The 24,600-nt window shown below is 45.4% G+C and overlaps 1 protein-coding gene across 3 annotated transcripts in view; it reads left to right on the plus strand.

Moving 5' to 3' along the window:
• TC2N (tandem C2 domains, nuclear) overlaps positions 1–24,600 on the plus strand; it is a 141,270-nt gene that overhangs the window by 13,996 nt on the left and 102,674 nt on the right. For 2 of the 3 annotated variants that reach the window (XM_077466755.1, XM_077466754.1), the window contains exon 2: positions 14,889–14,936. The exons of the other annotated variant lie outside the window; for it this stretch is intronic. The gene's annotated coding sequence lies outside the window, so the exon portion shown is untranslated. The remainder of the gene's footprint in view (positions 1–14,888; positions 14,937–24,600) is intronic. 3 annotated transcript variants of the gene reach the window in all.

A 24,600-nucleotide genomic window follows, 5' to 3' on the forward strand; every position in this document is an offset into this window, starting at 1 on the left:
ACTAGGTGCAGAGAAGGAGGAAGATCTTCCTCCGCTGTGAATGCTGGGTCTCTGCCTCTCTCCTCCTACTGTTACTGGTTGCTAGACGCCAGGAGGGTGGGGGCTAGCTACCATTTGGGCACTGAGCCAGCAACTGTGTAAAAGAGGGTCTCACCATCCAGGGGTCCACAACAGGCTGAGAGCGAGTGACAGCAGTGATGTGTGGGCTATTTTAAGGGGCATCAGATCGGCCCAGGGGGAAATTCAAGGACACTGTATTGTCCCGGAATTTTGGGAGGTATGTGTTACATGTTGGGCACCAGAGACTTAGACAATACTGTAGATCCTTTGGCTCATGTTACAATTCTCTGGATGCTGTCGGGCCCTGGGGCTGCAGGTTGGATACCAGGGATATGGACAATACTCTAGGCACTGCCTACAAACCAAACTTGAATTTTACTACAAGGACCATGTTAAATACTGTTGACAAAATTACCAAAAATCAACCCTATCAATACTAATTTCCTTCAATCCTCTGCAAAGCAGACATCTTTCAGAGAATTGGAACATGAACCTAGAGCAGTGGTCGTCAATTTATGGGCTAAGGGGGCCTCAAACGCGGCCCCTGACATCACCAAAGGTCTGCACTTAATGTTCAAGATATGTTATGCTTGAGAGGACTCTGCAGACCTAATAGAGGGAATGATGGTCAGAGAGTGGGGACAGGACATACTGTTGGCTGGGGATATGCCGCAGAAGACAATACGAAGCTGTGCAGTCATCCAAATATGATCGAGGCGTAGGCGGCTGGACAGGGAGGGGCAAAGGCAGCTTACAGGAGGAGCACAGAAAAGACCGTACCAATGCCATACTGCTTATTACAAGTCCAATAAGCTGGGTAGAGGATGCGTAGAGTGGCAGCGCAGAGAGATGGTTCTCTGGCAGGGCAGGGTGGATGGGGTGTGTCAGACACAAAAGTGGCAAAACAGAATAGCAAGTTATTTGGCAGGTAAAACATTTCACATGTACACAATTCATCTGTGTACTTAGCTGCTTGGCTGGAGTTCTATTTTAAGCACTAATGGTCTCAAGACAGAACATTGGCATACGCCGCTTTCTCTTGGCTTTGTGTGTGTCCCTTGAAGCTGACCTTCAACCCTCCTTTCAGTCTTGCACAGTTGTACCGGCTCCTCTCCTGGCCTGAAATGGCTTACTCTGATTTCACTGCACACTGTGAGCTTTAGAAAGTCAGATAAAGCCTGCCTTAGCCCCTGGCTGGAGGACATCCAGCATCATCTTGCTTTTTCCTCCCCAGCATGACTGCCCCTGCCCCCCCCCCCCACACTTTCATTTATTGGATTTGGATTCATATACATATACCTATATGTATATGTATCTGTGTTAGTCTATCCCTAAGTGATCTCGCCTTTCTGAAAGTGATGTCAGGTTTAACTCCAGTATATTTGCAGAGGATAGAGTCATTGGCAAGAAGGTACCAATGTTTGTTAAGTCAAACAACCCCCCCCCCCCCCCCCGTCACCCGGTCTGTCCGTCAGTGTGGCACACCCCCACTGTCAATCGGTCGGGTCACCCCCCAGCACTACCCGATCTCTCCAAACCCCCACCGGCAGTGTATCGGTCGGTCATGCAGTCCCACACTTACCTCATGTAGGTTGCGGACGGGCGGTGGCTTGCGGCTTCCATGGGGTCTTCTCCTCTGCATCACGGTGGGTTCCTCTGTGTGTGTCTCCTCCCTCCACCTCCTAGGCATCCAATCCAAACGCCTGTCCTTTCAACCAATCGGGTGACAAGTCTCAGAACCTGCTTCCTGATTGGTCAAGAGGAGGATCAGTGTGACAATAGCGAATATCCATTCGCTATTGCAACACACCTGGGTGGTCTCAGCTTGCAGTGCTCTGCGCCCCGAGCCCACCCTATTGTGAAGCCTATGAGAACCTCTGGCTCTAATCACGAGCTTCAAACAAACCCCCCCCCCCCCCCCAACTGGAATCCAGGCCGGATGCATGGGGTGGGGGGAGGAGGGGGGCAGCGCTCGCGCACCTTTAATGGATGGGCAACCCCTGATTAAAAGAGGGTACAAGGAGAAATTGAGGGCAAGGACTGATGTGAATGTACAATATACAGTATATGTAATGAGCTGTGTATATGGACAGCGCTATCTAAGTATCTGTAATAAATAAATGTGTTTTAAAGAAAAGAATGTGTGACACATGTGGGCGTTACTTAGGGTGGTCAGCATGCAAATGTAGTCAGCCTGCCAAGACCTACTACTCCCAACGGGGCCGGAGCAAGGATTTTGTCTAAGTTAGGCGAAGGTGCCGTTTAAACATCAACTGTAAGAGAACCTGACAAAATCTTTATCAATAGACCTTTTCTATCATGTATTTTTTCCCTGCTGATTCTTACGCAATGAGAACTTTGAACAATTCACCTCAGTACTTGTCCTTGAAGGAACTTTAACCGCTTCAGCCCCCTGGAAGATTTGGCTGCTCAATGACTAGGCCATTTTTTGCGATTCGGCACTGCGTCGCTTTAACTGATATTTGCACGGTCATGCAAAGCCGTACCCAAACAAAATTGACGTCCGTTTTTTCCCAAAATTAGAGCTTTCTTTTGGTGGTATTTGATCGCCTCTGTGTTTTTTATTCTTTGCGCTATAAACAAAAGAGCGACAATAAAAAACAAACAAAAAAAAAGCATAATGGAGGTCATTTACGAAAGGCAAATCCACTTTGCACTGCAAGTGCACTTTGTAGTGCAGTCGCTCTAAATCTAAGGGGTAGATCTGAAATGAGGGGAAGCTCTGCTGATTTTATCATCCAATCCTGTGCAAGCTAAAATGCTGTTTTTTTATTTTCCTTGCATGCCCCCCTCAGATCTACAGCGACTTTACTTCTAAGCGCACTTGCAGTGCAAAGTTAATTTTCCTTTAGTAAATAACCCCCAATATCTTTTACTTTTTGCTATAATAAATATCCCACATTTTTTTATCACAAAAACTAATTTTTTCTTCAGCTTAGGCTGATATGTATTATTCTACATATTTCCGGTTAAAAAAAACGCAATAAGCGTACATTAATTGGTTTACACAAAAGTTATAGCGTCTACAAAATAGGGGATAGATTTATAGCATTTTTATTTATTTATTTACTAGTAATGGCGGTGATCTGCAATTTTCATTGGGACTGCGACATTATGGCGGACACATCGGACATTTTTGACATATTTTTTAAACCACTGGTAATTATTCAGCGATCAGTGCTATAAAAATGCACTGATCACTGTATAAATATCACTGGCAGGGGAGTGGTTAACACTAGGGGGCGATCAAGGGATTAACAGTGTTCCCTCTCTGTATGTTCTAACAGGGGGGGTATGAGACTGTCTAGGAGGAGAGAGAAATCGGTGTTCATACATAGTATGGACACACGATCTGTCTCCTCTCCCCTGAAAGAATCAGGATCTCGTCACGAGCGATCGCGGGAGTCCGGCGGTCATCCCGCCTGCCGGGCACTCGCATCAGCTATGGGCATGCGCTCGCACCTCCAGTGGATAACGTTGTTTCGCCCAGCCGCTCCATTCTGCCGTAGTAAAACTGCAGCGGCTGGTCGGCAAGCGGTTAATATATTGTAACATTCCTGCCAATGTCACCCTACCTACACACACAAAACAGAAAAGATAATTAAAGTGGAACTTCAGCCAAACTTCTCTTCCAAGTTCTGGACAAAATAGAACCTCTGTCAGGTTTTTCTGTCTGAGGCCCCATCCGGTGTGTATTTTGATTGTGGTAAGAAACAAAAAATATAAGTGATAGTGCTACTACCCGTTAAACCTCTCACTGCCAGAGCCAGTTTTGCATTTTTTTGCACACGTTTAAAAAATTATTTTAGGCCTGAAGATTACACAAAACTCACAAATATTATATATTTTCTGAAAGCAGACACCCTCGAGAATAAAATAGTGGCAGTTGCAAAAAATTTTTATGTCACATGATATTGACATAGACCGCAAAGGTCTAGGAAATGCAAAATTTCAGTAAAAAACACACAAATGTGAATTTTAACAAAATAAATAAAATTACCCAAACTTTTGGTATAATATAAAAGTTGAGGTTGCACCAAGTAAATAGATACCAAACATATCAAACCTTAAAATGTATGTGCGCCCCTGAAATGGTGACAAACTTCAGTATCCGATATTTTCTATAGACAATGCTTTAAAAGCCCCCTATAGATATCAGTTTAGTGTTACGGAGGAAACCTGGTGCTACAATTATTGCTCTCACTCCGACGTGCACGGCGATATGCAACATGTGTATAGCAATCAACGTTTACACGTGTAGGCGCCCCCGACGCACACGCTTTCATGTGTGTGTATGTGGGGGTGGGGGAGTGGGGATGGGATTGTATGTGCTTTATTTTTTTGCTCAATTTTTTATTTTTACTTAATTTTTTTATCACTATGTGATGATTTTTAGCCCCCCAATGTTCCCCAATGACCCCCAATGTCTCCCCTGTACTCCACTGAATGTTTTGCAATGCAGATCGCATTGCAAAACAATTCCCGGCAAAGCGAGTCGGGGACACCCAGACTTGTCAGAGACGTCGCTTTCCGGGGGCACAAGAAGAAGGGAAAGAGAGCAGACGTGTGTCTGCTCTTCTCCTTCCCCTCTACCCGCTGGCACCCACCATGGAGATCCCAGGCCTGCTGCGGGGGGGGGGGAGGGGGGATGCCGGTACCGGTGGTGTGTGCGAGCTATCTCCCCTGACAGGCAGGGGTCTGTCAGTTTCACAGGCTTCAGCCACCAGATTGTGTGTGCCGTTGCCGTTAGGTCCGCACAAAATGAATGTGGACCTGGCAGGGAAAGGGTTATTATAAACCATCAATCACCTTGTAAAACAACCTACTCCGTTTAACCACTTAAGCCTCTTTCTGAGATTTGTTGTTTACAAGTTAAAAACGTTTTCTTTGTTTTCTTGCTAGAAAATTATTTAGAACCCTCAAACATTATACACCGTAGAGAATAAAATGGCGGTCTTGCAGTACTTTCCGTCACACTGTATTTGCGCAGGGCTCTTACAAGCGCACTTTTTTGGGGAAAAAGTACACTTTTTGGAATTAAAAAATAAGACAACAGTAAAGTTAGCCCAATATTTTTTTTATATTGTGAAAGATAATGTTATGCCAAGTAAATTGATACCCAACATGTCACGCTTCAAAATTGCGCCCGCTCATGGAACGGCGACAAACTTTTACCCTTAAAAATCTCCATAGGCAACATTTAAAAAAATTCTATAGGTTGCATGTTTTGAGTTACAGAGGAGGTCTAGGGCTAAAATTATTGCTCTCGCACTACCGATCACGGCAATACCTCACATGTGTGGTTTGAACACCGTTTTCATATGCAGTCTCTACTCACGTATGCGTTCGCTTCTGCACGCGAGTGCGTCGGGAAGGGGTTTGTTTAAAAAAAAATTGTTTTTCTTATTTATTTTACCTTTTATTTTTACACTGGTTTAAAAAAAAAAAAAATTTACTTTTATTCCTATTACAAGGATGTAAACATCTTAAATATGAGATGTGGTGTCAAAAAGACCTCAAATCTCATATTTACACTTAAAATGCAATAAAATAAAAAATAAAATAAAATTTGTCAAAAAAAAAAAAATGGCCCTTTAATAGCTATGGGCAGAAGTGAAGTTTTGCCCTGCATTGTTATGGAGATGGGTGGGGGCCATCTTCCCTAGAGATGGACGAACTTCCGAGGGGACGTTTTGCGAAAGCGAAACGCGAACGTGGGCAAAAGTTTGCGAAACGCAAAGTTCGCGGTGGGCCCCATTGACTTTAATGGCAGGCGAACCTTAAAAACCTACAGGTCATATTTTCAGCCACAAAATACTTACTAGCTGTGCACACATAGTCCCACCACATGGACGCTGACATAACAAAAGTATGAAGTGAATCTGGGATCGACAACGACAAGCATTGTTTTTTTTATCTGTGAAATTTTGTCAATTCAGGAGCGCATGAAGGCCATGGAGGAGAGGAAAGGTCAGGGCAGGATATGAAGAGGGTGCAGGAGATGATCACCAGCACCGTGATAGAGAGCACTGACACCAGTAACGAGATAGAGAGCACTGACACCAGCAACGAGATAGAGAGCACTGACACCAGCAACGAGATAGAGAGCACTGACACCAGCAACGAGATAGAGAGCACTGACACCACACCAGCACCAAGATAGAGAGAGAGAGAGCACTGACACCAGCACTGAGATAGAGAGAGCACTGACACCAGCACCGTGATAGAGAGAGAGCACTGACACCAGCACCGTGATAGAGAGAGAGCACTGACACCAGCACTGAGATAGAGAGCACTGACACCAGCACTGAGATAGAGAGCACTTACACCATACCAGCACCGTGATAGAGAGCACTAACACCAGCACCGAGATAGAGAGCACTGACACCAGCACCGAGTTAGAGAGCACTGACAACACACCAGCACCGAGATAGAGAGAGAGCACTGACACCAGCACCGAGATAGAGAGCACTGACAGCAGCACTGATACCAGCAACTCGCTGCGGGACCCAAAAATATGACACCGCTCAACCTCTTCAAACAGGAGGGTACGGGCATATAGTACGGTGTGCTTTTTTTGTACAAGGAAGTGAGCCAAAGGTAGAAAAAAGTCTGTGTGCTTGATTAAATAAATCGTTTATATAGTTATGCATATACATGGTCTACTGGTCACATGTGTTGAATTCCTCTGAGATCCATGCCTCATTCATTTTTATAAATGTCAGGTAGTCAACACTGTCATGAGCTAGGCAAGTGCGCTTATCGGTCACGATCCCCCCTGCTGTGCTGAACGTCCCTTCGAACAGGACACTGGACGAGGGGCAAGCCAACAGTTCCATTGCAAATTGGGCAAGCTCTGGCCAGAGGTCAAGCCTGCCCACCCAGTAGTCCAGGGGTTCATCACTCCTCAGACCGTCCACATCGGCCGTTAACCCAATGTAGTCGGACACCTGTCAGTCTAGGCGTTCCCTGATGCTGGATCCAGATGACACCTGTCGATGGATCGGCTGAAAGAATGACCTCATATCAGAAGTCACCAACACATCTTCAAACCGCCCTCTTCTTGCAGGCACTGTTGGATTGGTACCCACAACTCTTTCTCTGGGAGTGGGAATTCCTCCTCTGCCAGCGCACGCAAAAGCAGAATGCAGCAGTTGTCGAAGCAAAGTCTGTAAGTGCTCCATTCTGACAGTCCTCTGTGACGATGGTAACATTTCCGCCATTTTGTGTTTGTACCGGGGGTCTAAGTACGTTGCACCCAGTACTGGTCCTTGACCCTTATGCTTTTTATACGGGGGTCCCTGTTAAAACACTGGAGCATGAAGGCCCCCATTTGACTGGAAGCGGTGTGGTGGCCTGGCTCCTGCTCATCATCCAGGATAATGTCGTCCTCCTCGTTCTACTCTCCCCATCCATGCACAATAACAGGGATTCCAGAAAGGTTTAAAGCATTCTCATCTGCCCCGGCACCATCCTCCTATGACTCCTCTTCAGACTCCTGTTGTTGACTTGTCTCAGATAGAGTAGCCCCCCCTGGGAATTCATCCAGCATTGCGACTTCCTCATCTTCCTGCTCCTGCTCCTCCACGGCTTGATCAATGACACGATGCAATGCACGCTCCATAAAGAAGGCATAAGGTATCATGTCACTGATGGCGCCATGGCTGCGACTGACCAGTTTGGTGATCTCATCAAATGGCCTGCAGAAGTCTGCATGCATCGCGCATGAGCAGCCACTGGCATGGTGAAAAAAAAAACAAGCTCCCCAGAATCTGTTCTGCCGCAGAGTTCGTACAGGTAGTCGTTAACTGCATGTTTCTGCTGGAGCAGCCTATCAAGCATATAGAAGGTTGAGTTCCATCGCTTTGGGCAATCGCAAATAAGACGTCTGACCGGCAGATTGTGTCGCCGCTGAATGTCAGCAAGGCGAGCCATGGCCGTGTAAGATCTTCTGAAATGGGCCGAGATTTTCCTTGCCTGCCGCAAGATGTCCTGGACCCCAGGGTATTTGACAACGAATCGCTGCACGACCAAGTTTAAGACGTGTGCCATGCATGGCGCGTGCGTAATTTTGCCATGTTTCAATGCACTAAGCAGATTGGCACCGTTGTCACACACCACTTTACCAACTGTAATATTGAGCGGTGTTAGCCACTAATCTGCCTGTGAACGCAAAGCTGAAAGGAGTGCAGGGCCAGTGTGGCTCTTGGCTTCCAGGCACAACAGACGCAACACATATATTCTGGGGAGCTTCAGGCAACGCAGCGGAAGAGACGCTAGCAGCGGAAAAGGAGGAGTCAGCCGAGGAGGAGAGGGAGGAGGATGGAGGAGGAGGAGGAGGAGAAGAAGAGCCAGGCTTGCATGCAATCCGTGGCGGTAAAACCAAATCTACATGGGTTACATGCTTGACGGCCGTCAGAAGGTTCACCCAGTAGGCAGTAAAAGTGATATACCTTCCCTGTCCATGTTTGCTAGACCACGTGTCTGTGGTCAGATGTATCTTGGCACCGACACTGTGTGCCAGAGATGCATTCACTTGCCGCTGAACATGGCCATATAGTTCTGGGATGCCCTTCTGTGAGATATACTTCCTTCCTGGGACCTTCCATTGTGGTGTTCCAATGACCACAAATTTTCGAAAGGCCTCCGAGTCCACCAGTTTATATGGCAGTAGTTGGTGGGCTATCAGTTCTGACAAGCCAGCCGTCAACCGTTGGGCAAGAGGGTTATCTGGCGTCATAATTTTTTTACGCTCAAACATTTGGCCCACGCAAGCCTGCCTTTTTCCAGAAAAACGTGAGGATGGCGTGATGGAAGGTGAAGTGGAGGACAACTGTGAGGAGAAGGAGAAGTAGAAGACGAGGCTGGACGGTGAGAGCCTGGAGTGTGGCTTTTTGGGTTTTGTTGCTCCCACTGGGCTCGGTAATGGCAGCTCATGTGCCTTCTTAAGGCAGTCGTCCCTAGGTGAGTTTTGGGCTTACCGCGAGTTATGCGTTGACTGCAAAGATTGCAGATGGCAACCCTATTGTCAGCAGCGGACACGTTAAAAAAAGCCCACACTGCAGAGCCATGTGTTGGCTTCCTGGGAGCGCCAGATGTGACCGTACATGATTGATGCCTCGCTCCTGATACATTAGCAGTCTGCTTTGTCCCTCCTGTGCAATCTAAGTTCCGCCTGCTTCTCCTCCCTATCTCCCTCTGAACTCCCCTCCTCTTCCTCTCTTGTGGGCACCCACGTACTGTCGTCAGACTGCTGAGTGGCGGTTGTTGCTACCTCCTCTTCCTGATCCAATGCCAAGAATGGCTGCGCATCGGCAATGTCTTGTGACGGATTGGAAAATAATTCCTGTGACTCAAGCGGAGGGTATATGGTGGTGGTCTTGGTGGTAGTGTCTTTGGGGGTGCAGATCGAGAGGATGAGGAGGGTGCAGAAGAGTAAGGCTGAGTGAGCCACTCAACCAAGTCTGGTGCGTCCTTTGACGTAATCGCACGCACCTTCTGCAATTTGCCACTTTGGCTCAAGTCTGTTATTCCTGCCCTACCCCTACCACCCCTGCGGAAGGGCCTGCCTTCCGCAGGGGTACAGCAGGCACATATCAGGATTATGAAGTGTTGGGGTAACAAACACTTTAATAATTCTGCTATTAAAATGTGTGCACTGTAAATTGCCCCCCCCCAGCATTGTTCATGTTTCTTCTTCTGGAGGTTGCCATTTTGCTGAAGCCCCGAACCCCTGAGCAACAGTAAATCTTAAAGTGGAGATAATCCCAACGATTTAGCAGTTTCAAAAAACATATACATTCCAGGAATGCCAGGTTTTGCTTGTTTCCGCAACCAAACTGTCAAGCCATCAAATGGCGAACTGATCACATGTGCAGTACCATGGAAGTTGCAGAAAAAACGGAAGCAGCTTCCTTGGCTGTAAAGGATAGGAGGGTTTAATTCAACTTTAAGTGCTCATGCACACGGACGTTTTAAAAAACTGGCTGCAAAGCTAGCTCCGACGCCTGGAAAAATCTTCGTTAAAAACGCGATTTTTACCACGTTTTGCATTGGCGTTTTTGCGCGTTTGTGTGCGTTTTTGCGCGTTTTCCCGCGATTCGCGTTTTTACAGCTCTGGCTCCATGCCACGGAACGCACTGGTCCTGTTTTTTTTTTACAGCTTAAAAACGCCTATGCCATTTGCAGCTCAAAAACGCCTAGATGGGCATGAAGCCATAGACTAACATGGACAGCCGTTTTTAAGCTGCAAAAAAAGCTCAAAAAAGTGGCTGTCCGTGTGCATGAGGCCTAAGGCTGTCAGCAGATCGGCCTCTACAAACTCAGCAGTGCCTAAAAACAGAGAGCAACTGAGCACGTGCAGAGCCGGGCAAGACGGTATTACTGGATTTTACACAGCCTAGGCCAGGTGTAGGCAACCATTCAGAGGATGAGATCTACCTGGACAACATGGAGAAAAGCAAAGATTGTAGCTACTTGGCTGCTCCTTTAAACAAACAAACAACAACAACAAAAAAATTACCAAGCTCCCAATAAAAAGACAGCATCAAAGTAGTGTACTCTGTCTCCTTCACATCGCCTTCTCCCTGTAGTGCCCCCCCCGCACCACAGCAGGGCCGGGACAAGGGGTGGGCAGGAGGGGCGGCTGCCCTGGGCACTGTGGTATCATGTGAGGTGGTGGGGCACCACAAGGAAATTGGGGGGGAGGGGATTTGTGTTGGAAAGGAGGATTTGGGGGGAGCAGCATGGAGTAAGTATTGTTCTAGGAGGGGAATCGGGGTTGGATTTTTTTGGGGGGGCACTTGAATTGGGGGGATATGGGGGGAGTAAGATTTGTGCTGGGAGGGGGGATTTCAGCAGGGGAACAGATTTGCACTGGGAGGAGGGGGAATTTATGCTTAGGGGGGTGAAAAAGATTAGTGCTCAGTTTTTGTTTTTTTGGGGGGTGGGGGGATTTTTGATGACACATAATGATCATACACATTGGGGGCGGGGGGGGGGCGCAGTTTGGCGTGTTTGCCCTGGGCTCTGGATGAACTTGTCCCGGCACTGCCCCACAGTAGTGTTCTGTACCTCCAGATCCCAGTGTCCTCTGCCCCCTTCATATCACCCGCCCCCCCAGTGTAGTGTCCTCTGCCCCCCTCCACCCACAGTAGTGTTGTGTAACCCCCCAATGCAGTGTCCCCTGCCCCCTTCAAATCACACCCCCCCCCCCCCCACTGTAGTGTCCTTTGCCCCCTTCCCCCATAGTAGTGTTCTGTAAAGACAGGAAAAGAAAAAGAAAAACTGCGCTAAGGTGAACCACAAAAAATTATATAAATTGGTCTCAAAAAGACCAGATTCAGCTGCGGCTTGACTGTATTACATAACTAAAGAAAAAATATAAGCTGCGCTAAATTCCACATACACCAAAATATGTGTAAATAAATAAAGTGACAATAAATTATGGGCTTTAACCAGCCTCTAACCATTAATTAATGGAGACCCAATCATAGGTGATAAGTGCATATAAATGCTGCAATCCTAGACCATAAATACTGCTGGCCCCTTACCATATGGGACCAAGCCGCACACCCCTATGTAAAATAGTAAAAACTCTAGAAACACCCAGTGTATAAATTAGCAAATCTATATGCAAATGTCAAAACAGTCCTTATATAATAAATCAAATGTGAATAAAGTCCTCCACAGATGAACCGTGCTCGATCCACCACCGTATAACACGGTTGAACAGTGCTTGATCCACCACCGAATAATTAGATTTGCTGCTTACCGAAAATTCATGACCCCCCCCCCCCCACTACAGAGGGTCACAGAAGGCATGTAAATATATAGTTGTCTCCCACTCCAAAGAGGTCCTCGATGCTCTTACACAACCACTTCAGTATGAGGATTGTAGAAAATACTTCCAAGAAATCCTTCCCATCAATTTAAAGGGGCTCAGGGTAGATGCACCAAAACCATAGAAGAGAAATAGAGCGCCAGATAGTGTAAAAACCTTTTATCACTAAAATCCCCCCCCAAAAAAAAAAATTGCACTTACAGTATATACAGAAATCATCAGCCTTAAGTCCGTTGCGCTGGCCGGACGCGTACGGACAGACCTGTTCTCCTGGAACTGTTCCCAAACACGAGGTGACGTTAGCGTATCGCCCAGCCCTACGCGTTTCGCAACAAAATTGGCTGGTTAAAGCCCATAATTTATTGTCACTTTATTTATTTACACATCACTTTATTTATTTACACATATTTTGGTGTATGTGGAATTTAGCGCAGCTTATAATCTTTCTTTAGTGTTCTGTAAACCCCAATGCTGTGTCCTCTACCCCCTTCACATCATCCCCCTGCTCTGATGCCCTCTGCCCTCCCCCTGCAGTATCTTCTGCCCCCTTCAAATCACCCCCCACCACTGTAGTGTCCTCTGCCCCCCTCCCCCCATAGTAGTATTCTGTACCCCCCAATTCTGTGTCCTCTGCCCCCTTCACATCATCCCCCTGCTCTGATGCCCTCTGCCCCCCCATGCAGTGTCCTTCTGCCCCCTTCAAATCACCCCCCCACCACTGTAGTGTCCTCTGCCCCACTCCCCCCATAGTAGTGTTCTGTACCCCCCAATGCTGTCTTTTTCCCCCTTCACATCACCCGCCCCCCATTGTAGTGTCCTCTGCCTCCTCCCCCCATAGTAGTGTTCTGTACCCCCCAATGCAGAATCCCCTGCCCCCTTCAAATAACTCACCCCCCACCCCATTATAGTGTCCTCTGCCCCCTCCCCCCATAGTAGTGTTCTGTACCCCCAATGCTGTGTCTTCTGCCCCCTTCACATCACCCGCCCCCCATTGTAGTGTCCTCTGCCTCCTCCCCCTATAGTAGTGTTCTGTACCCCCCAACGCAGAATCCCCTGCCCCCTTCAAATCACTCACCCCCCACCCCATTATAGTGTCCTCTGCCCCCTCCCCCCATAATAGTGTTCTGTACCCCCCAATGCTGTGTCTTCTGCCCCCTTCACATCACCCGCCCCCCATTGTAGTGTCCTCTGCCTCCTCCCCCCATAGTAGTGTTCTGTACCCCCCAATGCAGAATCCCCTGCCCCCTTCAAATCACTCACCCCCCCACCCCATTATAGTGTCCTCTGCCCCCTCCCCCCATAGTAGTGTTCTGTACCCCCCAATGCTATGTTCTCTGCCCCCTTCACATCACACACCTCCCACTGTAGTGTCCTCTGCCGAACCCCCCCCCCCCCCATTTACCCGCCCTCTGATTTTTATTTTTTTTACTTTACCACAAAATGGCCAAATTTGTCCAAAAAAAACCAAAAAAAACAATTATAATTCACCTGGATAAACTAAATAATGGTGATGGTATGTGCAGTTTTACCATGACATGTCATAGTTGCAAAACTGGTTTCAGGCGTTTGGATTTGTTTGGACCCTTGTCAGTAAGGGGTTAAAAGGGCCATTAAGGGGTTGAAGGCTTTGTTTGTATTTACAGAACTTCTTTGTAACTATGTACATTTGTATTTTATAATAAAACCTGAGTACTCGCTGCATTACACCAGAGATCCCTCTTCAGCCCGGGTTCACACTAGATGCTGTGCAAATTTGCTGCAGATTCCGCACCCAATTAAAATCTTAACCTGTTCATGCAAACTGACTGCGGCGTGTATGTTAATGCCCCTCCCCAGAAATCGGTTTGCAAAACAGCACGATTTGCAGAATATGTAATATATTGTATATTCTGGTGCGGACAAAAAAAAAAAAAAAAGGGGGGGGGGCATATACGAGTTTGGTGCAATTTGAGCCATACAAATCCATGGCTCAAATCGCACCCCAGAGTGTCCCGCACCGCATGTAATTTGCACTTCAATGTGCTGCATAGAAGTACATGCAGTGTCCCGCACCACATCAGTGTGAGCCTGGGCTCATAGATAACAGTAAAATTAAATCAATACAGAATGCGTCTAAAATTGATCGATGTTTGTGACTGGGGTGTTCTTTAAGCCTAGGTACAGACTAGAACCAGCGTGATTACAAGCGCCAGTTCCCACATCGCTTCTCTTCCGCAGGCAGTTCACACTGCCCGCTTCGGAAACCGCTGCGGGTATCAATACATTGTTAATGACAACCCCAGAACGGCTCACAGATCGCAGTGTAAACTGTGGATTCGTACAGGATTTGGATCGCATAGGTGAGAACACCCATTCAATGCGATTCCAGAGCGGGGAAAAAAAAAACAAGTCCTTCTGTGCGAATCCAATGCGAGCTCAGCCATAACAACTGTATGGCTGAACTCGCATTGCTCAGACATCGTATGTGATCGGCACCTGCACCTACCGACTGGCAATATCCAATCATGTGCAAGCAAAAATGCATTTTTTTTTTTTTTATAATTTCCGTGCGTGTGATTGGGTATTCTTTGCAAAGTGAAGCTTTACCTCATTTACTAAGCTAAACTAACATCCAAAGTGCGCAGTCTATTTGCCTTTAGTAAATCGACCCCAAATGCGTCTTCTGCCCATCTGTCTAGCAGTCCCTAGGCTGGACTAGCTGAACTTAGTCTGTGGACCTCCAGCAGTCCAGGATCTAGGGACCGTAGCAGAGGATACATGGAAGCTTGTCCTCATTGTCAGTCTTTGTTGACCAATGAGCAGCCTGCCCTGAGATTAGGGTGGAATAGAGTGTCAGTGGGAGGGCAGTCAGCTCCAGTCACCTGGCTGCACAGAGTCGTCACGTCAGATGCAGAAAAGTCTGCCACATTGGAGGAACCGTCCTTTCAGAGTCCGTCTAACCCTGATCTCCTCGCATTTTTTGCAGAGATGGACTCCTATTTACGACGTCGGGACAAGTAAACCTGTAACCCAGGTAATTTTCCAATTCTCATTTATGATATCTGCTAATACTATACTGCATGTGCCACTGATGAATGTTAAAATGACACTAAATGCTGGTTTTAAAAAAAAAAAAAAAAATGATACTATGTATTCTTAACTCAAAAAAGTCATTTCGATCGCTGTCACTCTCCTCCAAATCTCAGAATTGTTTGTTTTTTTGTGTGGCTGCCGTGATCTGACTTCCTGTTAGAGGGTAGCTACATTCGTTCTCCATCGTCCCACTGTCTGTAGGAATGTAGCCACCTTCTCTTGTACCCTGATGGGTTTTACTTCCTTTTTTTTTCCCCCCTGCAAAGTAAAAGCATAATGCGCTAGTATGCATTGCATACTAGCCCATTTTTTTGCACTTACCTGCAAAGAATGTTCCTGGTGGCCGCATCCATCTTCAACCCCTCTTCCTTCTGGGGCTGTGGACTCCGGGGTCTGTGACTGGCCGGAGTCGCGTGATGTCACACCCTATTGCCGGCAAATTGCACTGTTCAAATCGGTGGCGTGTCGATTTGAAAAAGTAGTTCCTTCACTACTTTTGGCGATTTTGGGTGCGACTCTGGTTGCATGAAGCCACACAGATGTCTTTCCGAGTCGCACTGACATGCAGCTTTGAAAGCATGCGATTTCAGGTGAAGTTGCACGATTTCAAAGCTGCAGTCAATGTGAACGTGGGGCTGGTGAACCTCCCAGTCAGCATCAGCTAGTGTCAGATTTTCTGCCACACTATCGCAGTCGCACACTGGAGTTTATTTACTAAGGCTGGGGAGTGCAAAATCGGGCTCACTTATGCATAGAAACCAATCAGCTTCCAAGTTTTACAGCCAAAAGCTTAATTTAACAAGCTGAGGTTCAAACCTGATTGGCTACCATGCACTGCTGCACCAGATTCTGAGTGCACCGGTTTTAGTAAATCTACTCTTATAAGTCGCTGGTCATCGCCATTACCAGTATAGCTTCTATAGCTGCATAAATTCCAGTATATATCCCATAGTTTGTGAATGCTATAACTTTCACACAAACCAATTAACATGCATTTATTTGGATTATTATAATTTTTTTTTTCATCAGACATGTAGCAGAAAACATTTTGACTTAAATGTATGAAGAAACTTTTTTTTTTTTATTTTTTTTATTGGATACGTTTTGCAACAAAGTAGAAAATATCGATCGCTGTCACTCTCCTCCAAATCTACTAATTCCTTTTTTTTTTTGTGTGGCTGCTGTGATCTGACTTCCTGTTAGAGCGTGGCTACGTTCGTTTTCCATCGTCCCACTGTCTGTAGGAATGTAGCCACCTTCTCCTGCACCCTGATGGGTTTTACTTCCTTTTTTCCCCCGTGCAAAGTAGAAGCATTATGGGCTAGTATGCATCGCATACTAACCCATTTTGCTGCACTTACCTGCAAACGATGTCCCCGAGGTCTCTGCTGGTGGCCGCGTTCATTTTCACCCCTGTTCGTTTCCGGGGGGCTGTGGACTCCGGCTCTGTGACTGGCTGGAGTCGTGTGATGTCACTCCTGCGCGCGCGCACGAGAGAGAGCCGACGGTCACGGACTGCTTTAGAGTGCCCGTTCTTCAGTGGAGGATGTTGGCGCAATCGTGTATGGTAAATATCTCCTAAACCATGCAGGTTTAGGAGATATCTCCAGTACTGTACCTACAGGTAAGCCTCATTATAGGCTTACTTGTAGAGAAAAGTGGTTTACAACCACTTTAACCACTTGAGATCTGGAAGATTTTACCCATTTCATGACCAGGGTATTTTTTTTTCTACTTTAACCACTTGAACCCTTGGAAGATATAGTTACATAGTAGGTGAGGTCGAAAAAAAGACACAAGTCCAACCTATGTGTGTGATTATAGGTCAGTATTACATTGTATACCCCTGTATGTTGCGTGCCCCCCTTCCTGTCCAGGCCGTTTTCTTTTCCCCATACAGCACTGCCTTATTTTAACTGACAATTGCGTGGTCGTGTGACGCTGTACCCAAACAAAATTTATATCCCTTTTTTTCCCCCCCACAAACAGAGCTCTCTTTTGGTGGTATTCGAACACCTCTGTGGTTTTTATTTTTCGCGCTATAAAACAAAAAAAGACCGACAATTTTGAAAAAAAAAAAATTTTTGTTTCTGCTATAAAACATATCCAATAAAAAAAAATCGAATTTCTTCATAAAATTTAGGCCAACATTTATTCTGCTACATCATTTTGGTAAAAAAAATAAAAAATAAAAAAATCCAGATATGTGTATATTGATTGGCTTGCGCAAGAGTTATAGGGTAATTGCGTGCTCATATAACACTGCAACCAAAATATATATGTGGAATTTGATCACCTCTGGAGGTTTTTATTTTTTGTGATATAAACAAAAAAATTACCAAAATTTTAAAAAATAAATGGCATATTTTTATTTATATAAGTAATGGCAGTGATCAGCGACTTATAGCGGGACTGCAATATTGCGGCAGACATTCTGACATTTTGTGGGAATCAGTGACACTAATACAGTGATCAGTGCTAAAAAAAAAAAAAAATTAGGAAAGGTCACTGTACTAATGGCACTGGATGGGAAGGGGTTGACTGTGTGCCTAGCCAGTGTTTGTGTGTACTGTGTGAGGTGCTTTTACTAGGGGAAGAGATGGATTTTATTCCCTGACACAAATTCCATCCCTCCTCCCCCCCCCCCCCTTGTCAGAACTGCCGCCTGGTTTATATAGGCAGATCGCAGTTCTGCCTCTCTCACCGACGATTGGCAGGTGCCGGCGGATATCGAAAAACCAACGCATTCACCAATCGGATTCCGCTGTGTAGAATGACAGTGGAAGTGAGCCACCGGTGGCATGCTTGCGTACCCCCTACCCAGAAGTGTATATCTACATGATCCAGAGCACAGGTGCCACCCCCTGTAGAAGTAAAACTGCTATAGGGTGGTCCGAAAGCGGTTAATGAAAAACACAATACAGGGCTATTGAGTAGTGGATGTGCATGGATTTTTTTTTTTTTTTTTTTTTGGAAAAGAAGGATATTGTTTAGTGTCACTTGACCCACTTGAGATTTGGAAGATTTTACCCCCTTCATGACCAGGGCATTGTTTGCTAGTCAACACCCCGCTACTTTAACTGGTAATTGTGCGGCCCTATAACACTGCACCCAAAAAAAAAAAAAAAAATTTTTTTTCACAAAAACTGAGCTTTCCTTTGGTGGAATTTTTTAAATTTTATTTTTATTTTTTTGTTTGTGATATAAACGAAGAATTACCCTCAAAAAATAAAAACAATATTTTCTTTGTTACAAAACATATCCAATAAATAAAAAAAAATAAAGTTTCTTCATACATTTAGGTCAAAATGTTTTCTGCTACACGTCTGATAAAAAAAATAAAATAATAATAATAATCCAAATAAATGCATGTTATTTGGTTTGTGTGAAGGTTATAGCATCCACAAACTATGGGATATATATATATATACATACTGTAATTTATGCTGCTATAGAAGCTATACTGGTTATGGCGATGACCAGCGACTTATAGTAGTAGATTTACTAAAGCCGGTGCACTCAGAACCTTGTGCAGCTGTGCATGGTAGCCAATCAGATTTTAACCTCAGCTTGTTAAATTAAGCTTTGGCTATAAAACCTGAAAGCCGAATTGTTTCTATGAAGAAGTGAGCCGGATTTTGCACTCTCCAGCCTTAGTAAATAAACGTGCGACTGCGACAGTGTGGCGGGCAATCTGGTGCTAGCTGACGCTGGCTGGGAGGTTCATTAGCCCCACGTTCACATTGACCGCAGCTTTGAAATCGTGCAACTTCACCTGAAATCACACGCTTTCAAAGCCGCATGTTAGTGCGACTCGGAAGACATCTGTGTGGCTTCATGCACCCAGAGTCACACCCCGAAATAGGCAAAAGTAGTGCAGAAACGACTTTTTCAAATGGACGAGGCACCGCATAGTCGGCGTCGCACCAATTTGAACAGTGCGATTGCCGGAAATAGGGTGCGACTTGACCTGTTCAAATCGCATGAGGAGCCGCTCCAGTGTGAACGAGGGCTAACTGACACTTCCATCAATAATGACACTAATAGTGATCAGGGATAATACTATACACTGTCACTGTACTGACATTGGCTGGGAAGGGGTTAACATCAAGAGGGAATCAAAGGATTAACTGTGTGCCTAACTATGTGTAATATGTGCTGCTTTAAACCTAACTATCTGGCTGATTATTCTCCCTGCAACAGCCAGATCACTGTTCACAGTAGAGAGAGTTCTGTGTTTTTGTAAACACAGAACTCTGTGTGTGTGATTGGCCACAGCCGATCAGCTGACTGAAAATCATTGGCTGAAATCAGCTGCCAAACCAGTGCTCTCTCTAATCACATATTGCAGCTTAGTAATCATTAGATGCTGTGGCTGCATTCGTTTTTTTTTACCTTGTGATCTGGCCAGTAACACACCTCCTGTATTAGGCTGGATTCACACCATGTCATTTTTAGAGCTTTTTGCATTTTTCAGATTTGCACTACAGAACGTCTTCCATAGGAATCCATGTTAAATAGACTGTAGTGCAATTCTGCAAAATGCAAAAAGCACTAAAAATGCATAGGTGTGAATCAAGCCTTAGAGTGTCCCACTCTGGATGAAGGAGCACATGAGGCACCTTTGGACAGCAGCATTGTCAGTCTAAAGGGGGAGGTCTGGGGGGGGGGGGGGAGTGTTGGACATACTATAGCAGATTTACATACACTAACATATTGAAATCAAACTCCAGCTCACACTGTATAAAACCAGTTACAGCAAACTGTTTTTTTTTTTTCCTTTTGGGATAAAAGTTTTATATTAATAAATAAATGCTAATCATTATAAGCACCCCAGCCAGTGGTACTATAAATGGTTTGTTTCCTCTGTGTACCCCGATACATCTGGAAGATAGCTTGTTCTTTTGAAAAACAACAGGACTTACTGGCCAGATCATCAGATGAAAATAGAAAGCCTAAAAAAAGGAAAACTAATGCAGCCATCACGTCTGGTGAGCTGCAATATAATAAATGTATGCTTTTGGGTTCAATTCCACTTTAACCCTTTCAGTGGGGCTGACCATTTCTAGGTTTCCTGGAGCTGGGCTATAGCACCATCTGCTACGTTGAGCTTTGTGGCGTCCTCTTAGGAGCAGCGCCGGGACAAGGCCATCCAGTGCGCGGGTCAAAAATGCCAAACTGCACCCGTGCCCCCCATACCCTTAGGGTTAAGGCGCCCACATGTGTGCAATAAACCAGCTGTCCCTCCTGCCCGCCCCTTGCCCTGGCCCTGCTTAGGAGCGCAGACATTACTTAGTGAAAAGCTCTCCTGTGAAAAGCCACATTCAGGGGCGGACTGACCATTGGGCCACTCGGGCACTGCCCGAGGGCCCCATGCCACTAGGGGGCCCCATCAGGGTTGCCAGCCTCAGTAAAACCAGGGACAGTATGTAAAAATTTGTGTTTTTTTTTTTACATCTGTCCCTGAAATGTCCCTTACCGACATCCTTTTGGTCTAAGAATCCTGAGATTATAGCTGCCCCACCTCTAAAGTACCTTCTCAGCCAATAGAAACATGTCTGTGTATACTGTGTGATTGTATACTGTGTGTGTGTGTGTTTGTGTCTACTGTGTGGCCCCATAATCTCTGATTGCCAGGGGGCCCCATAATCTCCTATTGCCCGGGGGCCCCATGAGTTGTCAGTCCGCCCCTGGCCACATTCATTCAAGCAAACCTAGACCCAGTCACAATGTCTGAAATGTTAATGGCATTCCGAATCTTTTTTTAATCTTCAATTTTTCATTAAACAGCCGGTGATCCTGCCATGAAGGTCTTCCTTCAGATACTTTCCTCTGTCCCCGTCTCCCAACCATTTTCCTGTGTTATCACATGCTTCCCTGGTGGAGACTACAAGTGACCGTGTCATCATAGATTGCTTAACCACTTCAGCCCCGGGAGGATTTTACCCCCCTTCCTGACCGGAGCAATTTTTGTGACTCGGCACTGCGTCGCTTTAACTGACAATTGCACGGTCGTGCGACGTTGTACCCAAACAACATCAATGACATTTTTTTCCCCCACAAGTAGAGCTTTCTTTCGGTGGTATTTGATCACCTCTGCGTTTTTTCTTTTTTGCGCTATTAACAAAAAAAGAGCAACAATTTTGAAAAAAAAAGCAATATTTTTTACTTTTTGCTATAATAAATATCCCCCAAAAATAGATTTAAAAAACAAATTTTTTCCTCAGTTTAGGCCGATATGTATTTTTTTACATATTTTTGGTAAAAAAAAAAAAAATCGCAATAAGCATATATTGATTTCTAGAAAATAGGGGATGAATGAATGAAATACTTGTATAGCGCACAATGTGAACTGAATCGCCTCTAGGTGCTGTGGCGAGCTTTGATCATCTGCTAAAAGAGGAAGGTCTTGAGTTTTTTCCTAAAAGCCAGGTGATTTTCTTCCAGGCGGATGTTGATTGGTAGAGCATTCCATAGCCGAGGCCCTTGGACAGCGAATCTCCGATCACCCTTGGGATAGATTTATGACATTTTTATAATTTTTTTTATTAGTAACGGCAGCGATCTGCAATTTATTTGTGACTGCGACATTATGGCGGACACGTCGGACACTTTTGATAATATTTTGGGACCATTGTCATTTATACAGCGATCAGTGCTATAAAATTGCACTGATTACTGTGTAAATTACACTGGCAGTGAAGGTGTTAACCACTAGGGGGCGATCAAGAGGATAAGTGTGTCCTAGGGAGTTATTCTAACTGTGGGGGGATGGGCTACCTAGGACATGACAGAGATCACTGCTCCCGATGACAGGGAACAGTAGACCTCTATCATGTCACAAGGTAGAATGGGGAAATGCCTTGTTTACATAGGCACTTCCCTGTTCTGCGGCTCCGTGACACGATCGCCGGGAGACCGGCGGACATAGAGTCCGCTGGTCCCGCGGACACGGTCAAGCTGTACATGTGGAGGGCGTGCGCACCTGCTAGCCCCACTAATTAAAGGGGACATACAGGTATTCCCATTTGCCCACCGCTGCCATTGTGCCGACTTATATTGGCGCGCAGCGGTCGGGTAAGTGACCTAAAAACTGTACAACTCAGTTGAAAAACAAACCAAAATCTTTTAGGAGGGAAGTAAAAAAATTTTAAATAAAGAAATGTGGTTGCATAAGTGTGCACACCCTCTTATAACTGGGGATGTAGCTGTGTTCAGAATTAAGCAATCATATTCAACCTCATGTTAAAGGAGTCAGTACACACCTGTCATCATTTGAAGTGCCCCAAATAAACCCCAAATGAAGTTCAGCTGTTCTAGTAGGTCTTTCCTGACATTTCTTTAGTAGCATCCTACAGCAAAAGCCATGGTCCGCAGAGAGCTTCCAAAGCATCAGAGGGATCTCATTGTTAAAAGGTATCAGTCAGGAGAAGAGGATATAAGAATTTCCAAGGCATTAGATATACCATGGAACACAGTGATGACAGTCATCATCAAGAGGAAAAAATCTGGCACAGCAGTGACATTACCAAGAACTGGACGTCCCTCCAAAATTGATCAAAAGACGAGAAGAAAACTGGTCAGGTAGGCTGCCAAGAGGCTACAGCAACGTTTAACCACTTCCCACCCGGCCAATTCACATATACGGCCGGGTGGGAGCCGTCTACTCCTGATAGGACGTTCAGGAACGTCCATCAGAAGTAGCGGGATCGCGCGCGTGCCCGCGCAGCGGCGCGATCCCGATGCGCCCATGTCACTCGGACACGGCGCATCTCAGATCGGCAGGAGGGCTCTGTGATTGGCCCTCCTGATCACATGACCGTCATGTGATGTAAACAAACAGCCGGTTGCTAGGCAATCGGCTCCTCCTCTCCTCACACAGAAGTCATCGCTGAGGAGAGGAGAGCCGGCTGATGATCAGTGAGTATGAGATGTTTTTTACAGCTTTTTACTCACTGATCATCAGTCTAGTGTACACACAAATCACCACACAGTAAACACACCACACAGTATAAACACAATGTCCCCACACATGTCCCCAAAACATACATACAAAACATACATGTCCCTAATAATAAAAACACATGTCCCCCACATATGTCCCACTAAAATCACATGTCCCAATGATTATCTGCACACATATGTACGTCATCACCTGCACACATATGTACCTGATCATTTGCGTACATATGTCCGTGATCACACAAACCAATTATTATACACTTAACGGAATTTTTTTTACCAAAAACATGTAGCAGAATACATTTTGGCTTAAATTTATGACAAAATTTGATTTTATTGGATTTCTTTTAAAATAGAAAAAAGAAAATATTGTTTTTTTTTCCAAATTTCCGCTTTTTTGCGCTTATATCGCAAAAAATAAAAAACGGAGTCGTGAAAAAATACCACCAAAATAAAGCTCTATTTGTGCGAACAAAATGATAACAATTTCATTTGGGTACAGTGTAGCATGACCGCGCAATTGTCACTGAAAGCGCTAGAGCGCTGAAAGCTGAAAATTGGGCTGGGAAGGAAGGGGGCGAAAGTGCCCTGTATTGAAGTGGTTAAAGGAGCTGAAGGAATATCCGGGAAGTACGGGCTGTGTGGTACATGTGACAACAATCTCCCATATTCTTCATATGTCTGGGCTATGGAGTAGAGTGGCAACACGGAAGCCTATTCTTACGAAAAACATCCAAGCCTAACAAAATTTTGTAAAAAAAAGACATCTGGAGTCTCCCAAAAGCATGTGGGAAAATGTGTTTCTGGTCTGACGAAACCAAGGCTGAACTTTTTGGCCATGCTTCCAAAAGATATGTTTGGTGCAAAAAAGAACACTGAACATCACCAAAAGAACACCATACTCACCGTGAAGCATGGTGGTGGCAGCATTATGCTTTGGGGCTGTTTTTCTTCAGCTGGAACAGGGGCCTTTAGTCAAGGTAGAGGGAATTATGAACCGTTCCAAACACCAGTCAATATTGGTACAAAACCGTCAGGCTTCTGCTAGAAAGCTGAACATGAAGAGGAACTTCATCTTTTAGCGTGACAACGACACAAAGTATACATTCAAATCAACAAAGGACTGGCTTCACCAGAGGAAGATTCAAGTTTTGGAATGGCCCAGCAGGAGCCCAGACCTGAATCCCATTGAAAATCTGTGGAGTGATCTGAAGAGGGCTGTGCACAGGAGATGCCCTCTGACAGATTTGGAGTGTTTTTGCAAAGAAGAGCGGGAAAATATTGCCAAACCAAGATGTTTTTTATTTTTTTTCCCCTCCACCTAAAAGATTTCAGTTTGTGGATCAACTGAGTTGTACAGTTTATAGGCCACATTAAAAGTGGAAAAAGTTCTGAAATAATTGAACATTGTCTCATTTTCTTTTTACATCACAGAAACCTGGCATTATAACGGGTGTGTAGACTTTATATCCACCGTATATCTGCAGTGTTTTCTTAAAGCTTTGAGTCCCGTGGCTTTCTCCTGCTCAGTAGCTCTGTTATCCGCTTGATAACTTCTGACAAGTTTTTTTGAGATCGCAGCCTGAAGTGTGCATCATGCACAGTTGCTATAAATAGATTAGCAGACAGCTTGCCGTCTCACA

This window comes from Lithobates pipiens, unplaced genomic scaffold (assembly GCF_037356315.1).
Source record: "Lithobates pipiens isolate NorthernLeopardFrog02 unplaced genomic scaffold, aLitPip1_a1.2 Scaffold_37, whole genome shotgun sequence".
NCBI classification, from domain to species: domain Eukaryota; kingdom Metazoa; phylum Chordata; class Amphibia; order Anura; family Ranidae; genus Lithobates; species Lithobates pipiens.